Here is a 7,427-nt window from a genome sequence, read left to right on the forward strand (position 1 = left end):
GGTTAGTTAAGTGTTAGACTTTGACTCAGGTCATGATCTCACAGTTTCTGAGTTCGAGTCCCACATTGGGCTCTGTGCTGACAGTCTCAGAGCCTGGACCCCACTTTGGAGTCTGTGTTTCCCCCTATCTCTTTTCCATCCTGCTAATGCTCTTTCTCTCTCTCCTTCAAAAATAAACATTAAAAATTTTAAAAATATATATATAAATTAAATATGCATTTATTACACCTTATCTACCTTAAATGTGCTCTGAACGTGTATATTAGCTTACAGGTGGGCAAAATCATCTAACACAAATCCTATTTTATAATAAATGACTATCTATGTAATTTATTGCACACTGTACTGATGGTGAAAGACAGAATGGTTGTAAACCCTTGTGATCACGCGGCTAACTGTGCCCCGCCAGCATCCCAAGCGAGTATTCTAGGGCATATCACTATCCCGGGAAAAGGTAAAAAATTGAAGTATAGTTTCCAGCAAAAGAGTGTCAGTGTCACACCACAGAGTTGAAAAGTCATAAGTCAAACCATCCCAAGTTGGTCTGGGGACCATCTGTCATCTAAAACTTCTCTGTGGCAAAAGCAACCGTGTGTCCAACAGTGCACTGTCCTCCGTTTCCATAGTAAGAGCTACTGCCGAGAAGTGACCACTCAGCCAGGACTACATTTACTAGTCCCTTAATCTTTCTCTTCTCAGGTGAGATAAAATGACTGCATCTAGCCAATGGAACATGAGCAGAAAGGATGTCCTGGCTAAGAACAAGTGCACTTTCTTCATGCTGCCCCCTTCCCTCCATTTGCCAACAGGATCCAGAAAATCCAGAATAAAATTCCAAGGTACTAGATGATGGGCAAGTCATAAGATGGACAAAGCACAAAGTCTCTGAAAGTAGCACATGTCTCGGAACATGGAAGGCTGCCCATCTACCAGAATCATAAGCACTGATTGAACTGTTACATGAGCCAAAAATAACCTTCTGTGAAGTCTGAAATGTTGAGGTTTATTTGACAGCAAACTAGTTTAGTATAGTGTTTTTGTTTTCGTTTTCGTTTTGTTTTTAATGCTGGGTTGATCCAGTTTTGAGACTGTGGCTGGAGGCTGGTCAGTTTCCCTTTTTGAAGAGCTGGTAAGACCATACTCTGACCATTTCTTTTATCAGACTCTCACATACAAGGCGACTAAGCTCCTGACCTCATCACCCCGAGGCCAGGTACAAGACAGCCAGGAACAATCTTTAAGGCCCTAGAGCCCATGAAATTACCAAATTAGCCGATGTACAAGGAGACCAGGAAACAGAGAATTCCACTCTAGCTGTACATCAGGTGCCCTCTAGAGTTCCAGCTTGCTGTTACCCTGTTTCCAGGTGCAACTCTGTAGGACCCTGCCTAGCAGCCTTCTCTTAACTTGGGAGTTGTAAGTAACAAAGCATTCTGCCTTTCATCTATCCAAGTATTGTGTCCCACCATCAAAAGAATCTTAAATCCTACAAAACATGAATTCAGGGCCATTTTAATTAAAATATATCCCAAGCTTCTTTCTGTAAAACGTAGTCATTTAACATTCAAAGATTTAATACTTGCGGGAGTTTTTTTCTTCAAGAATACCAAAGATACATTATGCGTAGTATTTGTACATTTGCCGAGACACAAATTTGAATAACTTCAAGGATGGTTGAGTCCACATGCTATTGCACTAGCAATTGGGTTTATCAAGTTGCCCAGCATCTGCATTTCAATGTGGCTTTGTTCTTGCTTCATAATTATCTTTGCAGAAAATATAGTAAACTGCCAAAAATATGTATTTCTTTGTGAAAAACAACCATTGAGTGAAAGATAAACTTCAATGAAATCTGAGAGGGTTAACGGGGCACAAGAAACAAATGTCTTTGCACAGAAATGTGATTCAGGAATAAGTTGAAAGACTGTTTAAATGCATTAATTCTCTTGAATTTCATGTTTTCCAAAGGTATCAACCATATCTCTCCAAGATGACAAAAACTAATCATATAAATGCATATGTATTGCATATAAATCTTTGGAGTTCATTTTTTTTTATCCTTTTTGGTTTTGTCTGTCAATCTGCTACATTTTTTTCTTCCATAGTACAAATAGGAGGAATGTGAATCGTTTAAAGATGTAGGATGATTATGAGGAATTAGCAGCTTGAATTTAGGAAGAAAACAACAATCTTGGTATCTTTTCATCCCACTTACCTCCTCTGTCTCTACTTGTGCAAAACAGAACCTATCTGGGACTATTTGACCGGAAGTTGTACAACGTGCTATTGCGTGAATATGATTAGGAAATGTGCATTATTTTATGTTTCCTAGAGGCTTGGGAGATTTAAAAAGGTACTAAGAATAAAATATACTCACTACCATAATCACATTTATTGTATCAATAATACCCGTTTATATAAAACATCAATTTAGGCAAATCATCGAATTAAAAATTTTTCTAAACACTGACTAAGCGGAACTATTCAATTGTAGATTTAAGTAACCAGCTAGGAGGAACAAGGCGGCAGAGTGGTTAAGGCCATAGACACTGGAGTCAAACTGTCTGGGTTTACATTCCAGTTCCTCTCTCTACTGCTGTGTGATTTTGGATGAATCACCTCACCTGCTTGGACTTCAGTCTGATCTTCAAAAAAACAGATATAATAAACCACCTTATAGTGCTGTGAAGATTAAATGAATAAAGATGTGTAAAGTACTTAGAAGTGTGCCCAGTACTAATGAAATGCTGCTTCTCACTATTACCTGGTATGCTACAAAGAGTGGAAGCTAGGCGGTCCTAGTGCTGGGGCTAACTCTACATAATCTTAAAGAAGGTATTTACTTCCCTGGGTCTCCAAGCCTACATCTACAAATGAGAGATCTGGGTTATATAGTTTCTAAGGTCTTTCCTGGCCCTACGATTTTATCAAATAATATTTTATAAAAATCACCTGACTGTCATTCCAGGTTTCACCCTCCTAATTGCATTCTCATGAATACCTTAAAAGGCTGTGCATAGAACCTTTAGTATTGTGGCTAGTTGACTGAATGTGAATTCTGAATGATAACTGAAGTTATGTGAATAACTTCTGAGTTCTTTCTGGTTCTCTTGCTATAAACATAAAAAATAGGGAAATGGTGAGTTTGAGAAATTCCATTCCATAGGAGATATTGTATCATACTTAATGGGTCATCAGTGGAACCAAGGCAAAATACGTTTGCACTGATGTATGCTGTATTGTGATGGACTCTCTTGTGTTAATCAATTTATCTTTTTAAAAAATTTTTTTAATGTTTATTATTTTTGAGAGAGAGAGAGAGAGAGAGAGAGAGTGAGCAGAAGTGGGGGAAGGGGGGGGATAGAGAGAGAGAGAGACATAGAATTGGAAGCAGGCTCCAGGCTCTGAGTTGTTAGCACAGAGCCCAGTGTGGGACTTAAACTCACAGACCGCATGATCATGACCTGAACTGAAGTCAGCTGTTTAACTGACTGAGCCACCCAGGCACCCCAATATCTTAACTATTTAAGGAGAAGATTTATTGGGGTGCCTAGGTGGCTCAGTCAGTTAAGCGTCCAGCTTTGGCTCAGGTCATGATCCCACGGTTTCTTAGTTCGAGCCCCATGTCAGGCTCTGTGCTGACAGCTAGCTCAGAGCCTGGAGTCTGCATCAGATTCTGTATCTCCCTCTCTCTCTGACCCTCCCCTGCTCTCTCCGTCTCTCAAAAATAAATAAAAAACATTAAACATTTTTAAAAAAAGAAGAAGAAGAAGATTTATGACATGTCCTTTATAGTATCCAAAATCAGATGCTCCTTTGTAAGGCTAGCTCTCTACTAAAGAACACTATCTGCTACATATAATAAATTTCAGCCTAACACCTGAGTTTATGCACTTACATTTCTGTGCCACATTAGAGTGAATCTGTATTAAGAAAAAAAGGAAGATCATTTAGCAGCAGTTTCAGATAAAAGGTGAGCACTTGTACAAGGTTTTCAATAACAGTGATAATCAAAAGTGCCTTTCTTTTTCCAAATTACTTTCATCCAACAGTGTGGCCATGGCCAAAAGATATCTATGGAAATTAACTTGAAGTATAATACAATTTGGAAAATAATTATTAGCCAATTACCAACTTTTAAATGTGATTTTTTTTTCATTTTCACTCACTGAAGTCTATAACTGCTGCATTTTGCCACAGATTGCACCACATTTAATCAGTTTTGAACTAAGACACAGATGGCCCTTGTTCCATAAAATCCCTGGTTTCTTTCTCCTCCACTGACCACATAGTCAATGTGCACGAATCACAAAGCTGAGACTTAACATTTTCGTCAATTAGCCCAGAGGAGTAATAAATCAAAGATTCATTTCTGGAGAAGGCAAACCTCACAGATACAATGCTGCGAAGATCAGAAAGACATCTGTTTCACGAAAGAATGTTGCTAATGGCGATCGGTTACACATTAATGAATAATTTCCACTCTTCTTTCATGGGTCAAAATCTTATTAAGTTTATTCCTATTTTGTGTTACTGAAGTACAGGTTGCTTTAATTAGATGAATACAAAATAATCAAGATTTACTCAGATCAGATATAATCAATGCATATTTTTTCTACCTCAGTTTCCTGATAGATCTCAAGCAGTGGGCAGCAAACTGGACCCAACTTTAGCACATCCTGACCTTACTGCAAACACAGACCATGTTTTTCCTTTATAGTAGTTGGTATGACGGTATTTTTGAGAGACATATTGGCCTTATTTAGAATATACTTCAATAAGTTTTCTGAAAGATGGAAACTATGACAGAGCTTTAAAAAAATCTGTGAAATTAAGGATTGTTATTGAGGTTTCCTTGAGGGAAAATAGGATAAAATGACTGAAATTTTAGACTGAGAGGGGAAAGAGTAGGGAAAGGGTAGGAGAAGAGTCAAAACAGCAAGAGGTGGTGGTGAAGAACAGCAGAAAACACTCTCCTATGCATGTGGCACTAAACATGGACCACAGTCCAAAAACAGGTGGGATTCATCATAACCTCTCCACAGCACTCCAGTCAGATTCACAGAGTGGATGTTTAGCATGTGTGTAAATAAAACATTACAGGCATAATATCTGTATTCATGAACTTACCATGGTTGAGAGGTACAGAGTTCTACCAGGGATAAGTGTAAGAGAAATTTTCTTGAAGAAAGTATCTTTTAGAGATCTGAAATATGAAAAGAAAATATCCATTTGAAGAAGAGATAAAGAGTGTTGAAGGCAAAGATAATGGTTTATGCAAAAGTCCAGGTGAACGAGAGAATATTCCATATTCAAGGACCTAAAATGACTTCTGATTTACTAGATTACAGAAAAGGAGATATAGTATGTTGAGAAATAAAACAGAGAATATATGAATCAGACTTAAAAGGGCCTCCAGTTTATCCTAAAGAGTTAAGACTTGTTCCTGAGGAAAACAGAGAATGCATTAAAGGATTTTAACTAGGAGAGTCATAATACCACAGTATCAGACTCGGTAAAGCAGATTCTCATCCATGACTTCCTGTGGCTGTACCTCTACCCACAGAGCAAGGAGTGCAAAGGGCCAAGGACACAAACCCACCTGTCACCCACGCCTACCCTTCTAGAGTATGTGCTGTGCATATCTTCACACAGGATTTCATGCCTACATGATCCCAAGCTGTTTCTTTGGCCTGTGTGACCTCTGTCCCAAGTCTGTCCCATAAGAGCAGATTACATCCATGGGTTTACCTCTAGGCCTGAGGGGAGGCCCCGGAGCAGCTATTAAGGGAAGGTTGTGGACAATGATCAAATACACAGGGGAATGTCTATATATAAATGCATGTAGTGCACTTAGATGTAAGTGCCCTGGCAGTAACAGAGGGAGCATGGATGTAGAGAAGGGGGAAGTCTATTTACCTCCATTTACACTCTTGTCTGAATACAACAGATTTTGGGACTGGTCCGGATTCTCCTATTTGTGCTTTAAAAGATCACTTTGTCTATTCTGTAGAGAATGGAATGGATGCACAAAGAAATGGTAAAAGCATAGTATTTGACGATCTGTTGAATATTCCTTGAAAGAATTGATATCGTATAGCCTGGGTAGTGACAGTGGGAATGAAGATAATTTGGCATAACTTGGTGTTTGATTGCTGTGGGGGCTGAGTTAAGAGAGAAGTCAAAGCTAGTACCCAGATTTTCAGTTTTCACAACCAAGTTGACGGTGGCAGCTTTTACTAAAAAACCAGAGGAAAAATAGTTTATACAGATGATGTTGACTTCAGTTTGGAGCATAATGAATTTAAAGTGTTTGTGGGAATCAAGATGGAGAAGCCCAGTAAGGCACCGGATTTTGTAATCTAAAGAGCTATATGCTAGAGAAATACACGCGGGACTTATCAGCAAACAATAATAACTAAAGGCCTTGGAATAGATGCAATCATGTGAAAAGCAGTAGATGAGGAGAGAGCATGGACAGATCAATGAGTAAAACCAACATTTCAGGGATAAGAAGAGAATTCCACTATATAATGTGTCCGAAGACATAGTGTGGTGCAAAGAAGGTTAATGAATTAGAGTAAATAAAATGAATAACATACATTAATTCATAAAACGAATCCATAAAATTAAATTCAGGCTATGCTTATATAGATAACACCACCTACTAATCCTGAAAGTGTTGCCCACAGAGATTTTCAGCAATTTTTAAAAAGTATTTAATACACGAAATACATGAGCCAGTTTAAGTGACCTACTTCCCACCAATCATACTCTTTAAATGGTTGTTTTAAAAATCATAAAAATGCACCATGTTTAGTAATAATAATTGAACCTATTAATTATACTATTGTGTGCTATTTACATTTAACTGTACAAAGTTAATTTACTCTTCATTGACTACTATCTGCCCGACACCATGCTAAGAACATTTCACTAACAGTCTCATTTAATCCCCATGAAAAATACATAAAGCAGCTACCATTATCTCTTTTTTACAAATAAGCAAACCAGACTTTAGGGAATTAAATAACTTGGTCATGAGCAGAGACCTCCTAAGTATCAGAGTTGGATTTTGAACTTGGGCTGATTTATAACAAACATCTAATATAAATTTATGTTGACATTAGGAACGAAAAAGATATAGATACTCTTAGCAGTTAATTTAAATTTGAGTGGCCTTTGTTGACTCACTATAATTTATAATAATAATAAATAAGTAATTAATAATTTTAATACATCCACACATTATGTGCTCCTATTGAAAAAAAAAGTGAATCAACTTTGAATTAGCTATTTGTTTTTGCTATATAATAAGTGACTAGAATATAATCAGTTTTAATTGAAGTATTTAAATATTAACTTAACTTGGTATAATATCCAAATAATTCTTGACACTTGTACTATCAAGTTGTATAGAAAAAAAA

This window comes from Suricata suricatta, chromosome 4 (genome assembly GCF_006229205.1).
Source record: "Suricata suricatta isolate VVHF042 chromosome 4, meerkat_22Aug2017_6uvM2_HiC, whole genome shotgun sequence".
NCBI classification, from domain to species: domain Eukaryota; kingdom Metazoa; phylum Chordata; class Mammalia; order Carnivora; family Herpestidae; genus Suricata; species Suricata suricatta.